This window comes from Hemitrygon akajei, chromosome 18 (genome assembly GCF_048418815.1).
Source record: "Hemitrygon akajei chromosome 18, sHemAka1.3, whole genome shotgun sequence".
Lineage (NCBI taxonomy): Eukaryota > Metazoa > Chordata > Chondrichthyes > Myliobatiformes > Dasyatidae > Hemitrygon > Hemitrygon akajei.
The window spans coordinates 24,108,763-24,134,117 of record NC_133141.1 but is presented as its reverse complement, the minus strand read 5'-3'; the positions used below and the strand labels follow the sequence as shown (position 1 = coordinate 24,134,117).

Genomic DNA, 25,355 nt, shown 5'->3' with positions numbered 1-25,355 from the left:
AGTGAGGACGTGGATTATGAAAGTGGTTCAGAGTCGAGGTAAGCTAAACTATCCATGCTGGTTCGGAAGCCTGATGGTAATAACTGTTCCTGAACCCGATGGTATGAGACCTAAGTAACGCACCCAAAACATTGGAGGAACTCGGCAGGTCAGGCAGCATCTATGGAGAGGAATAAACAGTCAACGTTTTGGACTGAGACCCTTCATCAGAACGTTTTTTCATGATGTCTAAAGTAGGACCATAGAATCTCCTGAGAAGATGAATCCTAGATGCATTGTACTTGGAGCATGTTTCGGCTGTAAAAATTAACAATGTTGTCAGAAGCTTCATATCCGGTGGGTTGAACTAGAAGATTCAGTATCAAATGTAAGTCTGTCAACAATGTGGAGCTTGACTACCAGCAATACATTCTCGCCCTTAGAGATGGTCAACTTGACCATTCCAGAGAACCCACAGCAACTATAAAGTCATAAAGCATTACAGCACAGGAAGAGGCCCTTCAGCCCATCTAGCATGTGTAGAACTGCTATTCTGCCGAGTCCCATCTACTTGCACCTGGACCATAACCCTCCATACCCCTACCTATCCAAACTTCTCTTAAATGTTGCATTTGGATCCCCATTCACCACTTCACCTGTGGCTCTTCCTACACTTGCACCATCATCTGAGTGAAGATGTTTCCCCTCAGATTCCCCTTAAATATTTTACTTTCTAGTCAGAAAGGCAACAGTGTCTCACGTATTCTCATCGATGCTCCTTCTAAGTGGATTGAAGTTCAATAACGTGGTTTTGTACATGTCCAGAGGTTGAGACTGATCTCAGATAGTTGGTGTCAGACAGCACACCTCAGTTCAAGTCTGAAAGGATCATGAGATGCAGTGGTATTAAGCACTCATTAATTTCCCCATGCCCTGCAGCCTCTGACAATGCCGCCCAATTTCTGTATGCATTCTCAAGGAAACGCCCAAAAGACAAATTTTGCAAGGTTGTTAAAGTCCAACCAGGGATCATCATTTAACTTTCTTCCCATTCAAGCGTAGAATAAGGCCACATTCTAATTTCAGAGCCAGCCCTGCCCGTTGTTGGGGCACTGCAGACGCCAAATGCACTCAAGTTCGCTGGAGCCCAGCTTGGAAGAGAGTGCAGAGGGACTTAGAAAAAAAAGCAAAATCACGATTCACAGCCAAACAGCTCATTGGGAAGCAGTTCAAGCAACACGGGAAAGTGGGGGCATTGAGGCTAGCGAACTAGTACCACACCGAGCGGGATAGAGGTGAGTTGGCACAACCCTGCAGTAGGCATAATAAACACAAAGGATTCAACAGATGCTGGGAGTCTTGAGCAAACACACAAAATATTGGAGGAACTCAGCGAGTCAGGCAGTATCCATGGAGGGGAATAAACTGTCAATGTTTTGGGCTGAGAAATGTCATTGCTTATTCCTCTCCATAGATGCTGCCTGATTTGCTGAGTTCCTCCAGCATTTTGTGTGTGCTGCTCAGTATTCAACAAAATCTTGTTTAAATTAGACCAAAGTCCGAGGGGTCCAGGTTGGCTAAGCTGTTGTAGGAAGAGGCACATGAGGCGACACTCAGAAAAGATCCATTGACAAATTTATTCTGAAAGTGGATATAGAACTAATGACTAAAGAGGCGACCAATGCCAACAGCAACTTGAGTCAAGATGTCACACATTCCTCGAGTCAAAAGATGGCACGGCAGTGTAGCAGTTAGCTCAAAACTTTAAAACAGCAGCTGTAAGATGAGGAATCGATTCTCGCCGCTCCCTCTAAGGAGTTTGTACATTCTCCCCATGACAGTGCTAGTTTCCTCCGGGTGCTCTGGTTTCCTCCCACCTTCCAAAGACGTATCGATTAGGGTCAGTGAGTTGTGGCCGTGCTATGTTGGCATTGGAAGCAAAGTGACACTTGTGGGCTGCCCAGCACAATCCTCGCTGATTTGATTTGACACGAACAACACATTTCACTGTATACTTTGATGTACATGTGACAAATAAAGCTTATCTCTAATCTCAATGTAACTCTCAGTTTGGCTAGCAGCTTAATATAAGGGGTGACAGCCCCCCGGTCCGGCCAAACTTAAGAAATCTCATTTGGGTGGATGCTGCACGATGTGTCCCCATTACAAATCAGTACCACAAAATAACAAACAGCACCCAATATGCAATTAAACGATTGAGTTTTACAATTCTTAATTTGATTATATGGTTAGTAAAGAAAACAAGAAAAGAGAAAGGGCCCATTCTCATGAAACAGTCTAATGCGCAACGTTGGAGCTCACTGATAAGGCTGTTCATCCACCATCGACCTCCTCCGATCGTCGCTGACCTTTGGACCCTCGCTCCAGGTCCACTTTGTCCGAGGTCTACCAACTCTCACCATTCGCGTCTTCTCTCCTCATCTCTCCCCGGCAAAAGACCGTGAATTCCCAGCTCCCGGACACACAAGAAAGAACAACATCCCGCTCATTGGCTATCATGCCCCGTTATCTCTAGTCATAATCCAAACATTGCTGCCACAGAGAAACCATTACCTTAGCAGTGGACCATTACAGAGAAGCCATTACATTAGCACTGAAACCTTATAGCGTGTTACATCAATAACTACAAAGTCAAAGACAGCTGAGAGACAAAACACACATCTAAGAAAGCCAGTCAACAAAGTGAACCTGTACACGGCGCACGTTTGTGAAACACATTTTCAAAGAGGGAGAAGTGTACTCGGAGGGAAAAGTGCGGACAGTCACATTTGCACCTGACAAAATGATGTCATCATGCATGATGTAAACACATGCACTGGTATTTCAAAGTCTTTAAAAAAGAGTCAACACATGTAGTGAAGCTCCTAATGTCTCTGAAGTGATTATTGTAGATATGGATGATATTTGTAAGCTCTATGAGACTGGCTCCAAACACAAAATGCATATCAGTAGTGAGGTGGTTTAGGGAGTCCAGAGCTTATGGCCTTGGCAGCTGAAGTATGGCCACTAGGGGTGGGGGGGGGGTGGGTTTCCATTTGTAGATGCCCAGGAGGGGGAGAATTGGAGGAATGCAGAGCGTAGGGAATTGTGCAATGGAAGATTAAGGACCAAAGCAGAGCTGGAGTTTGCAGATTGGTAGGGGACACTTACTCCGGCCTCTTGGGCAGGCTCCCAGCTGTAAGATTAGCAACCTGACATTCTGCAAATGCAGTTTTGGTTCTAAACGCAACTTAATGCTGATTTAATTTTAGACATCCCATATAATTAACCACTCGTCAGGGAAAAGCAATGATGACCTGTAGCCTCTACAGCCCTGGAATGAATGATTGGAATTGGTTTCAAGTGTAACTGCTCTACACAGCGACTAAGGGACACAATCTGAGATAACTTAGAAACTGCAAGTGGATCCAGCTCAGAGCAAAGTTTCAGGATGGCTCCATTTTATTTAGTTTCAGTCAATGCCATGTTGACACAAACAAAACACACACACACACACACACACACACACACACACACTCACACAATACATAGATGAATGCACATACACAACAGACAACACAGACACACACACAAATGTAGAAACACACATGAACATGCACACACACAAACACACACAACATACACAAACACAAATACAGCAATGGTCAGAGAGGATTTTCTTGAGGGATCATCTAACAAAGTCATTTGGGGAGAACTTCGAAATAACATGGCAGGCGTTAGTGAGACCAGGTGAGGAGGAAGGTGTATGGGTGGGAAGTGGGGAGAATGAAGAAAGAAGCTGGAAGGTGAAGGGTGGAAGAGGTAGAGGGCTGAAGAAGTGATCTGATAGGAGAGGAGAGTGGACCATGGGAGAAAGGGAAGGAAGAGGGCCACCAGAGGGAGGTGACCTGGAGAAGAGAAGGGGTGACAGGGGAATCAGAATGGGGGATGGGAAAAGAGTGAAGAGTGCACCACCTCTGTTGGTGGGGATAAACCGTAGATGTTATGTCCCAGCTGTCCTTATGATACGCAAGCCAGGGTAGTACAATATGGAGAGCAAGCTGTTGCCCATGAAGCAGGCTCCCCCTCTCCATGCAGCTGAAGAATCCAAAGGAATGGCAGAGACCAATAGTTTGGCACCAGCGACATTATAGGAGTTGCCAGTCGGCATTGAACTCGGTGTAGGACTGCCTTAGGGACCCCAGCTCTGGATATTTCCTTGGGGTTTACTCTCAACACCTTCCCCATGAGTGGGTAAAACCACAAGGCAGTGGAGGTTTGAGCTCAGTTTTCCTTCTCCTAGATGAGCTGCCAGCCACGGCTGACGAGCCCCATCAGCCCGAAGTGATTGGTTTTAAGGCACCAGTAACCTGCCTTTGCCCCTCCTCCTGTCAGTAAAAATGGCTCTGCAGGGATTAGTAGCTAAGTCAAACATGACGATTAGTAGCTGGACTTGGTTGTCAGAGGCTATTTGAGATGCATGCCATTAGGAGCATTTAGTAGGTAGTGGGAGCCTATCCCCACTACCTCCCTGGCTATGGCAACCTTTAGCAACTGAGTGAAGGGAAAGGGGGGGGAGAAATTACCATAAGTTAGAGAACACTACGATGGTGAAGAAGCTTGCATCAGTTTTGTCTAGGGCCGACCTCCAGCACTCCAAAACAGCCACCTGTTTCAAACAACTGGGCCCCTTTCAGTATGTAAATCAATGGCCTGAAACCAAAATGGGCTCCAGGAGGCCCTCTGGTACAATGGTGACACGCTCAAACACAGTGGCTTCTACTGGGCCAACCAAAGGTTACCCCGCTAGGTTGCGAGACCCTGCTAGACATTAAGAGAATAAAGTACTGCAGGTCTACCCCATCAGCGAGTTCCTCATTGGCGGAGAAACTGAAGGAGCTGGACTTGGTGTGGATCGTGCTGCTGCCTGCGTCAGGGAAGTGTCAGAGGAGTCGGTGTGCGAAGGTGGTGTGCAGTCTAATAGCAAGTGACCATCCCAGTCACCTTTCCTCTGATTGCAGGACCCTTTTGGACATTGTTAATGTGGAAAGGTTGCAAATCCAATTCACTGGTTTATTGGCAAGCAGCGGGAGAGCTGCGTTGCCACAGTTGCAGTGAGGACTAGGCCTTAAGCCTGGGTGTCGCCTGTTTGCAGCTGCCCAGGAGAGAGGCATTGGAGTCGGGGTGTTCCACTAGAGTGCGGGAGCCAGTGTGACGCATCATACAGGCTGGAGTCAGTGCTCCCCTCCAGTGTTTGCTTGGCAGAAGGCAAAATGCATTGTGTTCAATTGCAGACTGCTGCAACATTCATGGACTCAGGGACTTGAACAAGATTTTTTTTTGTGTGGCTGTATTTTACTGCTGTCTTATACTGTATGTGCCTTGTGCTGTGTATGACAGTTGGTACTGTGTTTTACACTTGGCTCCAGAGTAACGCTGTTTTGTTTGGCTGTATTCATGTATGGTTGAATGACAATTAAACTTGAACTTGAGTCTGTGGTAAGATCACCCCAGCAACTCAAAGGGGAATGGAAAAGGCAAAGACCACCCAAAGTTGGTGGTTAACTCTCTGCAACTGTGTACCTCTCTTGATGAACTTGATGACCCATCATCAGGAGCAGAATTAGGCTATTCAATCTATCAAAGTCTGTACCACCATTAATTCATGGCTGATAATTTTTTTCTAAATTCCATTCTTCTGCCTTCTCCCTGTAACATTTAACCCCTTACCAAACAAAAACTTAAATGCACCCAATGACTTGGCCTCCAAAGCCTTCTGTGGCATTGAATTCCACAGATTCTCCTTCCTCTGGCTAAAGAAATTCCTCCTCTTCTCTGTTCTAAAGAGGTGTCCCATATTCTGAGGTTGTGTCCTCAGGTCCTAGATTCTCCTACTAATGGAAACAACCTCTCCACATTCAACATATCCAGTCCTTTCAGTATCTGGTATATTTCAAATCATCCTAATCCTTCTGACTCCATCAAGTAATAGGTCAGAGCCATCAAACACACTTCATATGTTAAACAAGGCTAGGACCTCAAAAGAGTGAGAGGAACTGCCTAAGTGGGAGGTCCAACTAACACAAAGTCTAAAATTAGTCTGTTCATTGAATAATTGAGTCATTGGTAACTCATTGTGCTGCTATAAAACACATATGGGAAGGCTTAGCAAATGACAGATTTCCTTGTAAAAGCCAGTCTTTTTAATCACATTGCCCTATTATTAAGCATCCCTTCAGGGTAAGGTTCTATAGTGTGAGGTTCAAGAGAGGATAACTCAGTATTATCTTTTCAATCATCAAGTGAGAGGTCAGGTGGCACTGACATTAGTTGTGATTGGCACATATCCCAACTCCACTTCCACAATTTGGCTTCATCAGACACTTAGTGTGCCTTGGTGTCACTGGTCTAAGGAGGAGTAGGAAAACCACCTCAGCTCACAAAACATCAGATCCTGTTAGAAAACACATGCAGACATGGATTTTAGACATTTTCAGGTTAAACTGTGATCCATTCCCTGGTTAAAAGGCCCACTAGCATTTACTGGTGAAATCCCCAGGTAGATGATCTAAGTGTTAAGTCAAACCCTTTGGAAGGCAAACTCCACAGATGGTCAACATCTTGGTTAGTTTGTCTAGTTATTTGTCATATACACCAAGGTGTAATGAAATTCCTTGCATGTGTGAAGCATGCAGAGTAAATGGTGTAATAATAAATACAACAATAAACACAGCAATGAGAGCAATGCAACAGAAGGGTGGGAAGTATAGCAGTGCTATCTGAGGTTGTGCTAAAGTGACAATAATGGAGCTAACAATACAGATAAAGAGTCCAAGAACGTGGCATCACCACCGGGAAGGGGATGTGAAAGAGGTGAACGGTTCAGGAGTCTGACAGCAGTGGGGAAGAAGCTGTTCTTGAGCTCAAGGGTTCTGAGATGGAGGGTTGGACATGGGGGGGGGGGGGGGGTCAGTCCTTTCCAAGTCAAAAAGTCAAAGTAAGTTTATTATCAAAGTATAATTGTTCCTGAACCTGGTGGTGTGGTACCTCCTGCAGAAGAGAGCATGCCTGGATGATGGCTGTCCTTTATGACAGATGCTGCTTTCTTGGGCAACATTCCTTGTAAACGTATTCAAGGGTGGGGAGAGCTTTGCCTGTGATGGACTGGGCTTTCTGTAGACTTTCTGTGGACTTTTGTGTTCCATGCACTGGCCTTGAATTTCCCAGGTTGATGCTGCCCTGCCCCCCAGCAAGGTGTGTGGTTGGCACCTGGTATAAAAGAACAAAGGTGCAGCAAGAGATCAGGAGAAAATGATTCTTTAGACAAGAGGACATTACAGTGGAGCTGCCACATTGATAGTCAATTCTTATAGGATGAAGGATTCAGACACATTAGACAGTAGAAAAGAGCATCCATTGACAGGTGGACCTGTGGCCAGAGGAACTAGACGGGAAATAAAGATTATTTTTATGCTGTGAGACTGAACTGGAAGCAGGTTCAGCAAGGATTGTCAAAAGGGAAATGGAGATATACTTACTGAGGTAAAGTGCTCAGGGCTGTGAGGAGAGGTGGGGAGAGTGAAACTAACTGGAGACTGCTTTCAAACGGTGCTACAGAGATGAAGGGACAACTGTCTGAAGTACAGCCAGTGACTATTATAAGTTAGCTGTGTCTGACTAATAAAGAAGAGGATCTGGGAACGTTAAGAGCCAATGAATAAGCGAATGAATCCCAAAGCAAAGGCTCTAGGACCAGACACCGTCACAGCTGTAATACTGAATACCTGAACTCCAGAACTAGCTGCACCCCTAACCAAACTGTTCCATCACACTGGCAACACTGGCATCTACCTGACAATTTGGAAAACTGCCCAGGTACATTCTGTTCATAAAAATGGGACAAATGCAATCCATCTAATTAACACCTCGTCTACATCAAGGCGCAAAATTACAGAAGCAATGTTGTGAAGTAGCACTTACTCATCATTAACCTGCTCAAGGATGCCTGTTTGGGACTCACCAGGGCCACTCTGCTCCAGACCCTACACAGCCTTGATCCACACACAGACCAAAGAGAAGAACTCCAGAGGTGAGAGTGACTGTCCTTAACATCAAGACAGCAAGTAACCGAGTGTGACATCAAGGTGTCTCGGTAAAACATCATGGTGTTTTGGTATCAAAGGGAAATGATAAACTCAAAAGATTTTGCAGATGCTGGAAATCCAGAGCAACGCACACAAAATGCTGGAGGAAGTCAGCAGGTCAGGCAGCATTTTTGGAGGGGAATAATCAGGATTGGAAAGGTAGTGGGAGGAAGCCAGAATAAGAAGTTGGGGTGAGGAAAAGGAGTACAAGCTGGCAGGTGATAGGTGAAAGCAGGTGAGGTGGAAGGTAGGTAAGTGGGGGAGGGGGTGTGAAGTGAGAAACTGGGAGGTGATAGGTAGAAGAGGCAAAGGGCTGAAGAAGAAGAAGGAATCTGATAGGAGAGGACAGTGGACCATGGGAGAAAGGGAAGGAGGAGGAACCCTGGAGTGAGGTGATGGGCAGGTGAGGAGAAGGGAAAGGGTAAGAGGGGAGCCAGAATGGGGGATGGAAAAAGAGAGAAGGGGAGGGAGAGAAATTGCTAGGTTAGAGAAATCACTGTTCATGCCATCAAGCTAGAGGCCACCCAAACAGATTATGAGGTGTTACTCATCCAACCTGAAAAGCCTCATCATAGCAGTACAGGAGGCCATGGACAGACATGTTGGAATGTGAATGTGAAGGAGGTGGCCACTGGGAAAACCTGCGTGTAGTGGTGGAAGGAGTGAAGATGTTCGACAATGTTCTACATTGGGTCTCAGCGATTAGAGGAGGTTGCACAGGGATCAGTGAATATCGTAGAGACTTACAGTAAAGGGGAAGTGGTTGGAGGTTAATCATCCTGGCACCAGGACATCTCTACAGGAGTTCTTCAGGGCAGTGTCCCAGGCCCAACCATCTCCATCAGTGATCTTCCTTCCATCATGGGGTCAGAAGTGAGATTATTCATTGATTGAACAGAGTTCCATTCCATTCACAACTCCTCAGTGAATGAAGCAGCCCGCACCTGCCTGCAGCAAGGCCCAGACAGCATTAATGGACGTGGCAAGTATCGCTGGCCACAGAAGTGCCAGCCAATGACCACCTCTGACAAGAGAGAGTCTAATGATCGACCTGTGAATTCTATTACCACTTCTAGGTTCTCACTGTCAACAGCTTGGGCCAACTAGTGAGCAGAGATTTCTTTGGATCTGCCACATAAATGCTGTGGCTACAGGAACAGGTCAGAGACTGGAGCTGCTCTGGATTTGGCTGAGAAGGGCTTTTTCCAGGTTACCAAGGAAACACACAAGTAAACAGGAAAAGCTACAAAACCAGTTGACCAAATGCTAAAAACACTGAGCAGGTCAGACAGTCTCTGTAGAGAGAGAAACAGAGTTAATGCTTCAGGTTGAAGACTTTTCATCAGAACCAAGCAAAGTTGGAAAGGAAGCTTAATTTAAGTTGCAATAGAGAGGTGGGAGGGGAAGGGGTGCGAGTGGCAAGGGTGGAGACCTTGTTGAATGCAGTGATGCAGATACCGGTTGTGTTGACAGACAGGGTGGTGAGGGCTTACTAAACACTCCATCATGTAATCTAAATAACTCTTAGAGTCCTTGCAATGGTGTACTGAACATTTATTAAGGAAGTTTTTGAGAATTCAGAAAGTACTTTCATCTACCTCATCATATTGAATTCATTTTCCTTAGCTTTTCCCCCCTCACTCAGTCTATACAAGTACCTTTGTACTAATATAGACTCTCCTGATTTTTATGAGTACCAGACTTGGATGTGTAACTATTGATCTCTTCACCTAAGACTGGAGGACTGTCCGTGTGAGTGGGTGGGTGGGGTTGTTTTTCTGCTGTTGTTTTGTTGCTTGAGTTCTGTGTTATTCTCCCGAGCATTGTCGGCATGCTATATTGGCACCGGAATGTCTGGCACCACTTGTGGGCTGCCCTGGCAGACCCTCGGGTGTGTTGGTTGTTAATGCAAACAACGCATTTCACTCTGCATTAACATGTACACGTGATAAATACATCTGAATTTGAATCAGAATAAGGTGAAATGTTAAGAACATAACATGTTAAGAATCCAGAACAGATCTAAAGGCAAGGTCACATGTCACTTTCTGCAAATCAGCATACCTATTTTTTTTATGCATGCCATTCAATACACTATTGCACATTTGTATTGTAAAACCCAGTCAACTTTCAAACCTAGTCACAAGGTTTGATGCCTTCTCATTTTCGAGTCAGCTTTTGAACAAGACCTTGATGGCATTTTGTTGATGACGTTCTCAATACAGTCATGATTTCACTTAAACAAAGCAATACTGCCTCTTTTTGGCCAGCTCGTATTGGTTCAAGCATTCAGTCACTCTGCCCTGAAAGACAAGCTGCTCCAAGTTAAAGCCCAGACAACCAGACTCAAGAACAGCTCCTTCCCCACTGCTGTCAGACTCCTGGACCAATCATCTCCCTCTCATCCCCTTCCCGGTGGAGCTGCATGTTCTCAGACTCTTAACTCTACCTCTTGTCACTTTAGCATTTCTTTCTGCTCCACTTCAGATTGCACTACACCACATTTCAGGAAGGCGGATGTCAGGAGAACACTCACCAGTCCTCATTGAGGCGTCAGGGGTGGAAAGTGTGAGCAGCTTGAAGTTCCTGGTGTCAACACCTCAGCGGGTCTGTCCTGGGTCTAACACATTGAAGCAATCACGAAGAAGGCATGCCCACGCCTGTACTGCATCAGAATCAGAATCTGGTTTAATATCACCGGCATATGTCGTGAAATTCGTTAACTTTACAACAGCAGTACAATGAAATGTATGATAAGTAAATATAGAGAAAAAAACTGAGTTACATTTAAGTATATACAGTACATGTCTATTAAACAGTTACGCTAAAATAAGTAATGTAAAAATAACAGAAATAAAAAGTATTGAGGTAGAGTTCATGGGTTCAATGTCCATTTAGAAATCAAATGGCAGAGGAGAAGAAGCTGTTCCTGAATCACTGAATGTGTGCCTTCAGGCTTCTGTACTTCCTTCCTGAGGTAACAGTGAGAAAAGGGCATGCCCTGGGTGCTGGGGGTCCTTAATAATGGACGCTGCCTTTCTGAGACACCGCTCCCTAAAGGTGTACTGGGTACTTTGTAGGCTAGTACCCAAAATGGAGCCGACTAAATTTACAGGTTTGTGCAACTTACTTTGATCTTGTGCAGTAGACACCTCCGCCCCCCCATACCAGACCGTGATGCAGCCTGTCAGAATGCTCTCCACAGTGTATTTGAAGAAGTTTTCAAGTGACAAAACCAAATCTTCTTAAGCTACTAATAAAATATAGCCCGTTTTGCTGTCATTATAGCTGCATCAATATGCTGCGACCAGGTTAGCTCCTCAGAGATATTGACACCCAGGAACTTGATATTGCTCACTCTCTCCACTGCTGATCCCTCTATGAGGATTGGTTGGCGTTCCCTCGTCTTAACCTTTCTGAGGTGCCCAATCAGCTCTTTGGTGTTGCTGACGTTGAGTGCAAGGTTGTTGCTGCGACATCCTCAACTAGCTGGTATATCTTGCTCCTGTACACCCTTTCATCACCATCTGCGATTCTGCCAACAATGGTTGTATCATCAGCAAATTTATAGAGCTATCCCTAGCCACGCAGTGACGAGAGAGTAGGACAGTGGGTTAAGCACAGACCCTGTGAAGCACCAGTGCTAATTGTCAGCAAGGTGGAGATGTTATTTCCAATCTGCACAGAGTTTGGTCTTCCAGTTAGGAAGTCGAGGATCCAGTTGCAGAGGGAGGTTCTGTATCAGCATTTTGAAGAGATTCTACTCAAAGACTCTAGCAAATTTCTATAGTCAAAGCAGTATCAAAGTATTATCAAAGTACATACCATATACTACCTTGAGATTAATTTCCTTGCAGTCATACAGGAAAATAAAGAAATACAATAGAATTTCTGAAGAACTGTACTTAACCAACTGGCAATCTATACAGTGATGTACAGAAGTACTGTGAAGAGCATCACAAGAGGCTGCGGAAGATTGTAAACTCAGCCAGCTTCATCATGGGCACTAGCCTCCCTGCCATCGAGGACATCTTCAAAAGGCGATGACTCAAGAAGGTGTTATCCATCATTAAGGACCCTCACCATCCAGACATGCCCTCTTCTTATTACTACCATCAGGGGGGAGGTACAGGAGCCTGAAGACACACAGGCAATGTTTTAGGAACAGCTTCTTCCCAACCTCCATCAGATTTCTGAGCAGTTAATGAACCCATGAAGACTACCTCACTATTTCTCTTTGGCACTATCTATTATCGATCTTTCTGTCAATTTATAACATCAAGATTTTTTAATGTTTTACACTGTACCGCTGGCACAAAACAACAAGTTTCACAACATGCTGTAGGTCAAATAAACCTGATTCTGATCTTTGCCCCATTTTGCTGTTTTGCACTCATTGCTGTGTTTATTATTACAGAATTTACTCTGTGAGCCTTACACAAACAATGTAACCTGATGAATATGACAATAAACTAACCTGAAACTGAATCTCAATCACTTTCTCACCTTTCTTGGACAATAGAGTGACACTTGCAAACTTCTGGTTCAATGCCACATTTCCAAACATGCAGAGCGCTGAAAAACTATGGCTAACATAACTACAATTAACTTACCTATTCCTTGAACACCATGAAGTTTAAATGGTTTGGCCTTGCAGACTGAGCCACAGCAGGTCCTGTGAATTGCTCTGTTACCAGTTTCCTTTACTGTAAATTAAGTCCAGTGAACTCCTGCCACTGATGTATGCCCCTATTCCGTCTTTTCTCCTTGTGTCCACACTGACATTTTCTGGTTGAGTGCCTGGGGGAGATCGGGGCCTGGTCTCAGCTTGGGACATGTGCAGCTACCTGCACATGCAGCACTGCAGCTGGAAAGGCTGCTGAAGATGTCGCACAGATGCAGCAGTACTGTGGGTGTCCAGAATGAAGTGGTAAGAAATGCAGAGCTGCATGACGTCTTCAGCAGTCTTTCTAGCTGCAGTGCTGCATGCACAGCTGGCTGCATATGTTCCGGGCTGAGACCAGGATTTTTGGAGGTGGGGTGTGGAGATGCCTTTTCCACTCCCAGAATTTAGAAGCTCTTGGTGCGGAGATGCCTCCCCTGATCCCAGAATCCTAGAGATGAAAGTGAAAAAGCCTTTTCCAATCCTGGAATCCCAGAACTAGGGTGTGGAGGAGCCTACCCTTCCCCTGGGACAGCCATTATGTTGTGACTTAGGACTTGTGACACAAGGAGATGTATGCAGTCTTCAACCTTAAATGTTAAATTCTGTTTCTCTCTCCACAGATGCTGCCTGACTTGCTGAATGTCTCTGTTCTTATATTATCAGGTTCTTCATCGCCAAAGGGGTTCAGAAAGCTAGACAGAGTCAGAGGGAATTATGTAAGCTCCAGAAACGCATACAGAATCCACACCTGCTGCTATGGCTAGATGTGGATGAGGAGCTTCAAGGGCTGGCAAGCCTTGGAATCCTCTGAGACCTCACTGAAACCCACAAGGTACTGAAAGGCCTGGATAGAGTAGCTGTAGAGATGATGTTTCCATCACTAGGAAAGCCCAGGCTCTAAGGGCACAGTGTCAGATTAAGGGACGTCCATTGAGAACAGAGATGAGGAATTTCTTTAGCCAGAGGGTGGTTAATCTGTGAAATTCATTGCCACAGGTGGCTGTCGAAGTGAAGTCATTGGGTGCATTTAAAGCAGAGGTTGATAGGTTCTTGATTGGTTAAAAAAAAGGTAAATGGTTACAGGGGAATATGGGAGAATGGGGTTGACAAATAAGTCAGCCATGATTGAATGGTGAAGCAGATTCAATGGGCTGAATGATCTAGTTCTGCTCCTATGTCTTATGGACTCATGATCCAGAGTTGCTCGATGGAGCAGGATATTCTTGTTACTTTGTTCCCGCAGGTTCACAGGGGTAGCTCTATGATTCACAACCTTGAAGAACAGGATGGCTCAGTAACATCCTCACAGTGGACATAACAAGATTCCAAATGTGCTGGACTGTATGACAGACAGTGCACCCTCCGGGAACTTCCTGTCCTCCTGGTTTCAGTCAGCAGCCAGCGGGTGAATGTGGAGCAGCTGCTAACCCTGGACCAGGTCTGTGATGAATAAAACTTCAGGAAGTTAAGACTCAACTGTGTGGGAGTGGATGGGCCTCGATTTGCTGAAAGCGTACGATGCAGTGCTTCTGGCTGGCAGTGTGTTGGAATCCACGAGGAGGGCATTACCACCCTCATCGACAAGCAGAAATCAGTGACCCATCTCACCGATTAATCTGGATTACCAGATTCTGCTCAAGGTTATTGCTGACTGAATCAGGTTTGCTCTGGGGCAGGAAATCCACACACAACACGCTTGCACTGTACTTGGCAGAAAACCTCTGATTGGCTGTGTGGGGAAAGGCGCGAGAACTTAGTTACAAGAGATTCTGCAGATGCTAGAAAAGCTGAGCAACACACACAGACTGCTGGAGGAACTCAGCAAGACGAGTAGCATCCATGGGGGGAAATGAACAGTCAACATTTCAGACTGAGATTATTCTTCGTCATCTCTCTCCATGGAAGCTGAGTAACTCCAGCATTTTGTCTGCATTAGTCAGGGTTATAATTTGGCTGGTCGGTTTGGGCCGGGTAAAGGTCTTTGATGGGATAACACACACACGTATATTATGGACATGCTTTCCAAATCAGTCTTTTACCGAGTCCATTAGGAAGGATACCAACACAAGAAAGGCAATGATCTCAGCGCTCAGACAAATATCCACCTGTGTACGGATGATTTGTTCGGACCCTGGACCAGCTAATACTTTGCTCCCTTCACCGTCAGATCCAATTACCCAAAGGCGTGGGGAGCCTGGTTTGGAAAAGGCAGGAGCATGGCTGGAGCAGATAGTCAGCGTGCAAGGAAAAGTTGTCACTGTGGGAGTGGGGCTCCGTCTCAAAGGTGGGTACACTCTGTCATCAAGTGCAAGCTGCTCCCAATACCTCTGATGGGTCGCAGATCCAATTTTATTCACAGAATCCAAATGGCTTGTGTCCACATGGGCATAATGTACAGATCCTCAGAAATTGGGGGGGGGGGGGGGCGGGAGGGTGGAGAAACGTAGCTAATGCGGCTATCATTCTGACAGTGATCCTGCATCAAGCTGTGCGTAGACCATGGGCAATGGGAGCAGCAGGTGTCAATACATGCTGGGGTTTTTGACCGGTGCCCAGTATAGTGATGAATGGGCCTGACCATTTGCTGACAACACCACCGTTGTTGGAGGCAGTGAGTCAGTTTACCAGAGTGAAGCAGGACACCTGGTTGAGTGGTGTCACAACAACAACCCGTTGCTCAGCTTCAGTAAAACTGAACAGCTATCATTGACTTCAGGAAGGGAAAGAAGGTGAACATATGTCAGTCATCTTTGGGGGATTGGTGGTGGAGAGAGTCAGCAGCTTTAAATTCCTGGGCGGGTAACATATCTGATGACCTATTCTGTGCCCAGCACATAGACACAATCACTAGGAAATGTGCCAGCATTTTTGCTTTCTTAGGAGGTTTGGTTTGTCACTGAACACTCCAACAAGCTCCTACAGAGGTACTGTTGATAGTATCCTGACTGGTTGCATCATGTTTTGTTAGGGTGATTCAGATAGCAGGAATGCAAGAAGCTGCAGAGACTAGTAGACTCGGTCTGATAAATCACAGGCACAACCCTCCCTAACATGAGTCGTAGCTACAGGAGGTGCTGCCTCAAGAAGGCAACGTGCAAGATCAAAGATCCCCACCAGCCAGGCCATACCAGCAGGCAGGAAATACATAAGCCATTAGGTTCAAAAACAGTTATTCCCCTTTGATCCCTTTGAACCTACACAACCTTAATCACTACCTCACTAAAGCACTACCTCAGTAAGACCACTTTGACCACAATGCACTAAAATAGATTTTGTTTTGTTCTAATTGAGTTATTTTTTGTAAAAATTGTGTATAATTTATATTTTATCTTTTGAGTGTTGTGTATCTGATGCAATGTGGCTATGCAAGTGTTTCATTGCACCTGTGTAATGTATACACATGACTGTGTGGCTAGGCAGCTCAAATACCATCTATAAGTTTGCTGACCACACAACCATTGTTGGTAGAATCTCAGGTGGTGACGAGAGGGTGTACAGGAGTGAGATATGCCAACTAGTGGAGTGGTGCCGCAGCAACAACCTGGCACTCAATGTCAGTAAGACAGAAGAGCTGATTGTGGACTTCAGGAAGGGTAAGATGAAGGAACACATACCAATCCTCATAGAGGGATCAGAAGTGGAGAGAGTGAGCAGCTTCAAGTTCCTGGGTGTCAAGATCTCTGAGGACCTAACCTGGTCCCAACATATTGATGTAGTCATAAAGAAGGCAAGACAGCGGATATACTTTATAAGCAGTTTGAAGAGATTTGGCACGTCAACAAATACACTCAAAAACTTCTATAGATGTACCGTGGAGAGCATTCTGACAGGCTGTATCACTGTCTGGTATGGAGGGGCTACTACACAGGACCGAAGAAAGAAGCTGCAGAAGGTTGTAAATCTAGTCAGCTCCATCTTGGGCACTAGCCTACAAAGTACCCAGACATTCAGGGAGCGGTGTCTCAGAAAGGCAGCATCCATTATTAAGAACTCCCAGCACCCAGGGCATGTCCTGAAATGTATCTCAAACGTATCTCTATCGTTTGTCTAGGGGATAATATATTGTCCGATGGAAATATAAAAGTCACTCAGTTCCTGCAGGCTTCAGCCTTTGGGGACCGCTGGGTTTTCACTTGTTGGAGAGAGAGAGATTTGTGAGAAAAGAAACTTGCCCGGGTCTTTTGATGAGGCCAATCCGTTGAGTCGGGGGAGTTGGTTCCCCGTTGTTAGTTCAAGAAAATCGTTTCTGTGGTATCCGCTACCGGCTCCCAGGCAAGGGAACCGAACGCACGTGGCTTCCTTCAAATGGCTTCCCGCTATTACGGGATCGCTAGCGTTTCTTCTGGTGCGTCTGAGGGGCTGTCTCTACAGCCCCTCTTTTATCTGGACTCGCAGGGTAGTAGATGTCAATCAGGTTGGGGGTGATGCAATCTCTCTCTCAACCAGCCCACTTTGCCCGAGGGCTTGCACATAGCCTAGTCCCCAATCCACAAATGTGTCTCCAAGAGACAATGGCCAATGTCGCGTTATTTTGCATCGCCGGGGAACGAGGCATCCGGCACGTCTCTCTCCCATTTCCTGGGTCCACTGACCCAACCCACTAGTGCTCTTGCGATTCTCACAAAGGAGGGGGCTGCGGGCATAACAGTAGAGTGACATCACACAGCACAGGATTGGCATCCCTTCTGCTTTTAGTCCTTATGCTTTTGTGGTCTCTGAGCAGCTTCACCACATCTGATAGATGAAGGAGAAACATATTGAAATGCTGGGCATGTCCCAATGAACACTGCACTCCTGCTCTATCTCTCAACGTTGGCATCTCTAAACCTGATTCAACTTTGGCTGAACCTGAGCAAAGTCTTTGGCCCAAAGCAACATATCCATATTGGCCATCTCCACTCTCCTCTCAGCCCTGATGCAGGGTTTCAACCTGAAAGATCGACAATTCTTTTATCCTCACAGACGCTGCTTGAGCTGGTGAGTTCCAGCAGATCGCGCACTTGGTGCACCATACACCGGCTTGTTAACGTAAATATCTAATCAGCCAATCATGTGGCAGCAACTCAATGCAGAAAAGCATGTAGACATGGTCAAGAGGTTCAGTTGTTGTTTAGGCCAAACATCAGAATGCAGAAAAAATGTGATCTAAGTGACTTTGACCACGTTGGTGTTAGACTGGGTGGTTTGAGTATCTCAGAAACTGCTGATCTCCTGAGATTTTCACGCACAACAGTCTCTAGAGTTTACAGAAACTGCTTCGAAAAAGAAAAAAACATCCAGTGAGCGACAGTTCTGTGGGTGAAAGCACCTTGTTAATGAGAGAGGTCAGAGGAGAATCGCCAGACTGGTTAAAGCTGACAGGAAGGTGATAATAACTCAAATAACCAGGCGTTACAACAATGGAGTGCAGAACAGCATCTCTGAATGCACAACACGTCAATCTTTGAAGTGGATAGGCTACAGCAGCAGAAGACCACAAACATACACATTGGCCACTTAATTGGGTATAGGAGGTACGTGCTACAGTGGCCACTGAGTGTCCATCCTGTTGCTTATCATGGTTCCAGCTTTCAAAGTCAAAGTCAACGTCAAAGTAAATTTATTATTAGTGTTACCATATACTACCTAAAGATTAATTTTCTTCCAGGCATTGACAGGAATATAAAGAAATGCAATAGAATTTATAAAAAACTATACAAAGACTGACAAACAGCCAATGTGCAAAAGAAGACAAACTATGCAAATGAAAATAATACTGAGAATGAATTGTAGAGTCCTTGAAAGTGAATCCGTGGGTTGTAGAATTAGTTCAGAATTGTGGTGAGTGAAGTTATAGGGTAATATTTGTTCCTGAACTTGGTGGTGTGGCACCTAAGGCTCCTATACCTCCTGCCCAATGGCAGTAGTGAGAAGAGAGTGTGGCTGGATGGTGGGGTCCTTGATGATTGACGCTGCTTCTTGTGGTAGCGCTCCCTGTAGATGTGCCAAAAGCTGCAGCTACAGTCATCAGCATCCACTTCTACTTGCTGAAGTTCTTCCACCAACTCTCACATTCTCCTTTGGAAAACCTCGAGTTGCAGATGTCGGTAAATTGTTTTATTATTTCCACATGTACCAAGGTACAGTGAAACACCTGTCTTGCATACCATTCATACAAATCAATTCATCACATCAGTACTTTGAGATAAAACCATAACGGAGTGCAGAACATGGTGTTATGGTTACAGAGAAAGTGCTATGCAGGTAGACAGTAAGGTGCAAGGTAGATTGTGAGGTCAAGAGTCCATCTTATCATAATAGGGGCTGTTCAATAGTCTTACAACAATGGGGTAAAATTCCAAAGGCAGTACCTCTTGAAGGTGTGTGGAAAAGGATTAAATATGTTGACTGTTCACCAGAACATCCATGCCAAAACCAAATCATCTCATTGTCATATGTAGCACCGGATCTATTCTCTCAGCCTGCCCAAATCACTGGGCCCAAATCGACCAATCAAACATTCAAAGACATTTCTGCATTAAACATTCTTTAATTACTGACAGTCACCCTTTGCCTAGAACATGACCCCAGTGTATGCTGTTCTGTGAATAACAACTCCACCTCTACGCTTAAGAATATTCATGCTCAAACATATCATACTGCCCAGAGGAGGTCACAGTCCTGCTACCCACAAGCTCATGGTGAAGCCATTGCATTTAACAAGATGGCCACTCTCCCATTATGCTCCAATCACAAGCGAAATTATTCTGTCTTTGTGAAATTTTTATTCCTTTCTCGTATAAGTGAAAAGGAATTTCAGGTAGTCTGACTTACAGTTTACACAGACATCTCCCAGACCAAAGCACTGACCTGCCTGACAATGGAACTTGTTGTCCCCAGTTCCTCATCAATTGTCCTGTTTGTTTACATGAAGGTGATTCTTTTCCCATGGCATTTCTCTGATAAAGGATTCATCTTTCAGCATTATTTTCCCAAAAGCAGGACACATTTCCCTCCTGCAGAATTTCAGTTCCCTGCCACATTTCTGACATATTTGCATTCTTGGGTCTCTTTAGCTTTGGCTTCCAGTTTGTTTTTTCTCACCCATGAGTTTTCTGTGCATTCTCTCTTTAAGCTGCTTTAAGTTGAATTCCATGCTTACTTCCACGTAGTTTACTTCACCTGGTCTGAAGATCCACTCTCAAAGTTTTAGGTACAATGTCTGCTCCTCCACCATGAGCCCATGGACACCACCTCAGCACAATTTATTTATTTTTGTAACTTATAGTAATTTTATGCCTTGTACTCCAACAAAACAACACATTTCATGATATATTCCAGTAATAATAAACCTAGTTATGATTTCTTGGTGGGATCTTACTCAACGCTTCAACTTCGCAATTCAAAACCCAATTCGGCCTCTTACCATTTCTTCCAGAGGAATTGCAGTGCTGTTCTACATTGGCCACATGCCTCAACACCATCCTTCCTTCCCTTGTTAAAAGGGAATATTTTTGCATAGTTGACAGTACCGAGAAAACTGCCTCCGCAATATGCACTCACCTTTCTACTGGGTCCCGTTTTTCCAGGTGGAGTAATCTTCTAGCTCTGTCCTGGTAAGAAGTATCATTTCTTGGACACGCTGGATTTTGCCTCAGTTCCGTCCCCGCAAGGCAGTTTTGCCACATTATCTCAAAAATCATCCACTTTTCCGAAACGACTCCAGACCCCGTGGTGACAGCAGAGAACTGCCCGAAGCCATCCTGCAACCAACCTAATCAATAAGTGTAGCTAGGGTCAATTCAAAGTGCAGACAACTTTTATTTTAAGTAAAACTACAGTAACTGTGTACATAACGCTCAGGATACAGCAGTGTCCAGAGAGTTTGGCTTGCTGCCTCATTAGTGCACAGCCAAGAGCTCTCTAGGACAATGTAGATACCAGTATGTCCCACTGCCTCAACATGTACAACAGATTACACTGACATGGAAACTTAACTGCCCCCTACTCCTACTTGGTCTCATTCTATTAGACACATTTGTTTTACTTATAATTTCCCCTACCTTCTCTATTACTGAAAATGTTCTTGTTCTTTCTTTCGCAGCTTTTATGAAGGGTCCCCTACCTGAAACATAAATAGTTTCCCTCCCCATAGATGCTGTCTGAACAGCTGAATATTTCCAGCATTTTGTGTTTTTATTGCACGTTTCTAGTTTTTTGTTTTTCTCTTAGTGTGAAGTGCAGGCCAGAGTTTGTGACTTCATCGACCACTAGCAGAGTGCTCACTCCTGGATGCTCCCATTACATCACTGAGGCAAAACCACCACCAAGTTACTGGTATCGAGGGATGCACGATGGTCAGTGCAGACTCGGTGGGTGGAAGTGCCTGTTTCTGTACCGTTTGCTCACTGTAACTATGACAATTCTCCAGTTGTTGGTCCCTCTCCAGTGCTGTCACATCCATCCTGTAATGTGGTGATCATTGTGGCCAAACCTTAGTGTAATTTGAGTCATTCAGAATGCAGAATCTGGTTTATTATCACTGACATCTCATGAAACTTGTTAACTTTGCAGCAGTGGTACAATGCAATGCATGATAAATATATTACAATAACTGAATTATAGTAAATATATATAAAATAGTTAAATTAAAATAAGTAGTGCAAAAACAGAAATATAAATAGTAGTGAGGTAGCGTTCATGGCTTCAATGTCCATTTAGGAATCGGATGGCGGAGGGGAAGAAGCTGTTCCTGAATCGCTGAGTGTGTGCCTTCAGGCTTCTGTACCTCCTACCTGATGGTAACAGTGAGAAAAGGGCATGCCCTGGGTAGTGGGGGTCCTTAATAATGATGAATGCTTGTTGTCTGAGGCACTGCTCCTTGAAGATATCTTGAAGACTATGGAGACTAGTACCCATGATGGAGCTGACTAATTTTACAACTCTCCGCAGTTTACTTCGATCCTGTGCAGTAGCCCCCACCCACCCCCCATACCAGACGCTGATGCAGCCAGTCAGAATGCTATCCACAGTACTTCTGTAGAAGTTTCAAGTGTCTTTGGTGACAAACCAAATCTCCTCAAACTCCTAATGAAATAAAGCCACAGTCATGCCTTCTTTGTAGCTGCATCAATATGTTGGGCCCAGGATTGATCCTCAGAATTATTGACACCCAGGAACTTGAAATTGCTCACTCTCTATAAATTATAATATGAAATCCAAGGCCTCCATCATTCAGAGTTGACCATGGATATTGCGTCCTGGCTGTCTGGATACACAAGCCTGGGCACTACAATATAGTGAGCAAGCTCTCCCGCTCCACACATCTGATGTACGGCAGAGACCCATACAGTTTGGCACCAGCAGTGTCGCAGGAGTTGCCAGTCAGCATCAAACTCAGTGTAGGACTGCCTTAGGGGCTCTGGATTTTACCCTTGCGGCTTACTCCCGAAGCCTTCTCCATCAGTGGGTACAGCCACAAGGCAGTGGAGGTCTGAGCTCAGTTTTCCTTCTCCCCGATGAGCCGCCAACCACAGCTGACGAGCCCCATCTGCCCGAAGCAACTGGTTTTAAGACCAGTAGCCCGCCTTTGGCCCTTCTCCTGTCAGTAGAAACAATTCCACCAGATTTAGTAGCTAAGCCACATATGAAGGCCAGGAGCTGGACGCGGTTGTCAGAGGCTATTTGAGATGCACACCATTGGGAGCTTTTAGTAGGCAGTGAGAGCTTGTCCCCACTACCACCCCCAGCTATGGCAACCTTAAGGAACCACATTTAGAAATATACAGTATATAAATAAATAAGCTGTTCGAAAAGACAGCAAAAATATAGAGATAGTATTGATGGGTTGTTTCATTGCCCATTCAGAAATCTGATGGCAGAGAGGAAGACGCTGTTCCTAAAGTGTTGAGTATGGGTCTTCTCCCTTGTACTTCAACCCGCTGGTAGCAATGAGGAGAAGGCATGTCCTGGGTGGTGGGGGTCTTCATGATGGACACCGCCATCTTGAGGCACTGCCTTTTGAGACAATGCTGGGGAGGCTAGTGCCCATGATAGGGTGGGCTGAGTCTACAAAGCTCTGCAGCCTTTTCTGATCCTGTGCAGTGGTCTCTTCATATCAGATGGTGATGCAACCAATTAGAATGTTCTCTACGGCAGATCCCTCATAGAGGGATCAGAAGTGGAGAGAGTGAGCAGTTTCAAGTTCCTGGGTGTCAAGATCTCTGAGGATCTAACCTGGTCCTAACATATTGATGCAGTTATAAAGAAGGCAAGACAGCGACTATACTTTATTAGGAGTTTGAAGAGATTTGGTATGTCAGCAAACACTCTCAAAAACTTCTATAGATGTATTGTGGAAAGCATTCTGACAGGCTGCATCACTGTCCAGTATGGGGGTGTGGGGGGGGGGGTCTACTGCACAGGACCGAAGAAAGAAGCTGCAGAAGGTTGTAAATCTAGTCAGTTCCATCTTGGGTACTAACCTACAAAGTACCCAGGACATCTTCAAGGAGCAGTGTCTCAGAAGGCAGCGTCCATTATTAAAGACCTCCAGCACCCAGGGCATGCCCTTTTCTCACTGTTACCATCAGGTAGGAGATACAGAAGTCTGAAGGCACACACTCAGTGATTCAGGAACAGCTTCTTCCCCTCTGCCATCCGATTCCTAAATGGACATTGAATCCTTGGACACTAACTCACTTTTTAAAGAATATATAGTATTTCTGTTTTTTTTGCACAATTTTAATCTATTCAATATACGTATACTGTATAAAGTATATGGAATAAGATTTACTTATTTATTTATGATGATTATTTTTTCTCTTCTATATTATGTATTGCATTGAACTGCTGCTACTAAGTTAACAAATTTCATGTCACATGCCGGTGATAATAAACCTGATTCTGACACTGTAGAAATTTGCTGGAGTCTTTGGTGACATACCAAATGTCCAAATAGCTGATATCAAGTAATTGATTGACAAAGCACAGAAACAGGTCTTTCAGGTCAATGAAACCAACAACCAACCACTTACACCAATCTTACAATCATCCCATTTTATTCTTCCACGTTCACATCAACACCGCTCAGGTTGTCCCCCCCACTCACACACTCAGGGCAATTTACAGAGGTCAATGAAGTGGACATTAACATGTCTTTGGGATGTAGTTTGCTGTAGTTATATGGATAGGCTGGCTTTATTCTTCACAGGAGGTTGAGGAGTGACCTTATAGAGGCTTATAAGATAAGGTAGATAGCTGGAGTCTGTTTCCCAGGGCTGGAGAGTCAAGAACTAGAGGTTACAGGTTTAAGGTGACAGAGGAGAGATATAAACAGAATCTGAGGGCTCATACAGAGGGTGGTGGTTATCTGAAACAAGCTGGCAGAGGAGGTGATAGAAGCAGTACAGAGAAAAGTACAACATAGGAATAAGCCCATTGAGCTCACAATGTCTGTGCTAGCAAAGATAACAAAGGTTTGATTTGAACTTCACATCTCCCTCTATAATGCATCATAAATGTCACCATTGTAACTGCTTCCACCACTTCTCTTGGCAGCTCTTTCCAGGCTGCTATCACTCTCTATGAAAAAAGTCTCTTTTGAACTTTCCCCCTTTCACCTTAAAACCACATCCTCTAGTATTTTAACAGTTCTACCCTGGGGTAAAAGACTCCAACTGTCTGTTGTATCAAATCCTCCCATAATATTATAAACCTCCATCAGAACACCCTCAGCCTCCTCCACTCCAGAGTGAACAACCCAAGTTTGTCAAGCTTCTTCTTATAACTCATAGCCTCTAATCAAGACTGCACCCTGGTGAACCTCTTCGGCACCCTCTCCAAAGTCTTCACACCCTTCCTATAACAGAGTGACCAGAAATGCACACAATAGTCCAAGTTCGAGCTAACCAAATACATGGATTCCAGTTAATTGGGCCATTGTTAATCGGGGCAGTGTGTATTTAGGGCAACTCTTAAAGAGAAAAAAACTAATTGAGAAAATAGCCAGGATTAGTTTATTTGGGACACTGTGCTGCTTAAATGGGGCAGGAGACTATTGCCGAACAGTTTCTAACTGGCATCAGTGATGTGCACTTGTGTGCTTGGAGCGAACAGTTTTTAAATAGCATCAGTTGCATGTGCTTGTGTTATGTTATCCATTTGGGCTATCGGATGCTGATTTTAAAAACAGTGATTTTCGATCATTTTGTTTGTTAGTTTAACTTGAAAAAAATTTCAGACCCTTTCCAAGAAGCCACGAAACAATTTGACCTAGCTGAAAAATTACCCTAGGTGCCTGTGCTGATTTTGTTCATTTACAGTCAATCAATAGAGTGTGGCAGTGTACACTGGATGAATTGCTCTGTCAATAACTATTGGGAACTAATACACCATTTTATAGTACTGTAGTAGTATTGGTAGTGTTCTAATTTGTTCTGCATTTCATTTAAATACATAATTTGTTACTCAGGTAAACAGTAGTTTGTCTTTTTTTTAATGCCTTCTAACTATTTCCATGAAACTTTGACTAATTGGTGCAGCCATTTAATTGGGCCAAAATGTACTGATCCTGATGTGTCCCAATT

General features: G+C 44.7%; 1 long non-coding RNA gene across 1 annotated transcript; it reads right to left on the bottom strand.

Annotated features, from left to right (window-relative positions):
- Positions 1-6,202: 6,202 nt before the first annotated feature.
- On the bottom strand, positions 6,203-20,571 carry LOC140741204 (uncharacterized). The gene is made up of 3 exons (XR_012102030.1): positions 20,332-20,571; positions 10,660-10,788; positions 6,203-6,433 (listed from the first exon to the last, which is right to left on the bottom strand). It is a non-coding gene; the product is annotated as an uncharacterized lncRNA (long non-coding RNA).
- Positions 20,572-25,355: the final 4,784 nt, after the last annotated feature.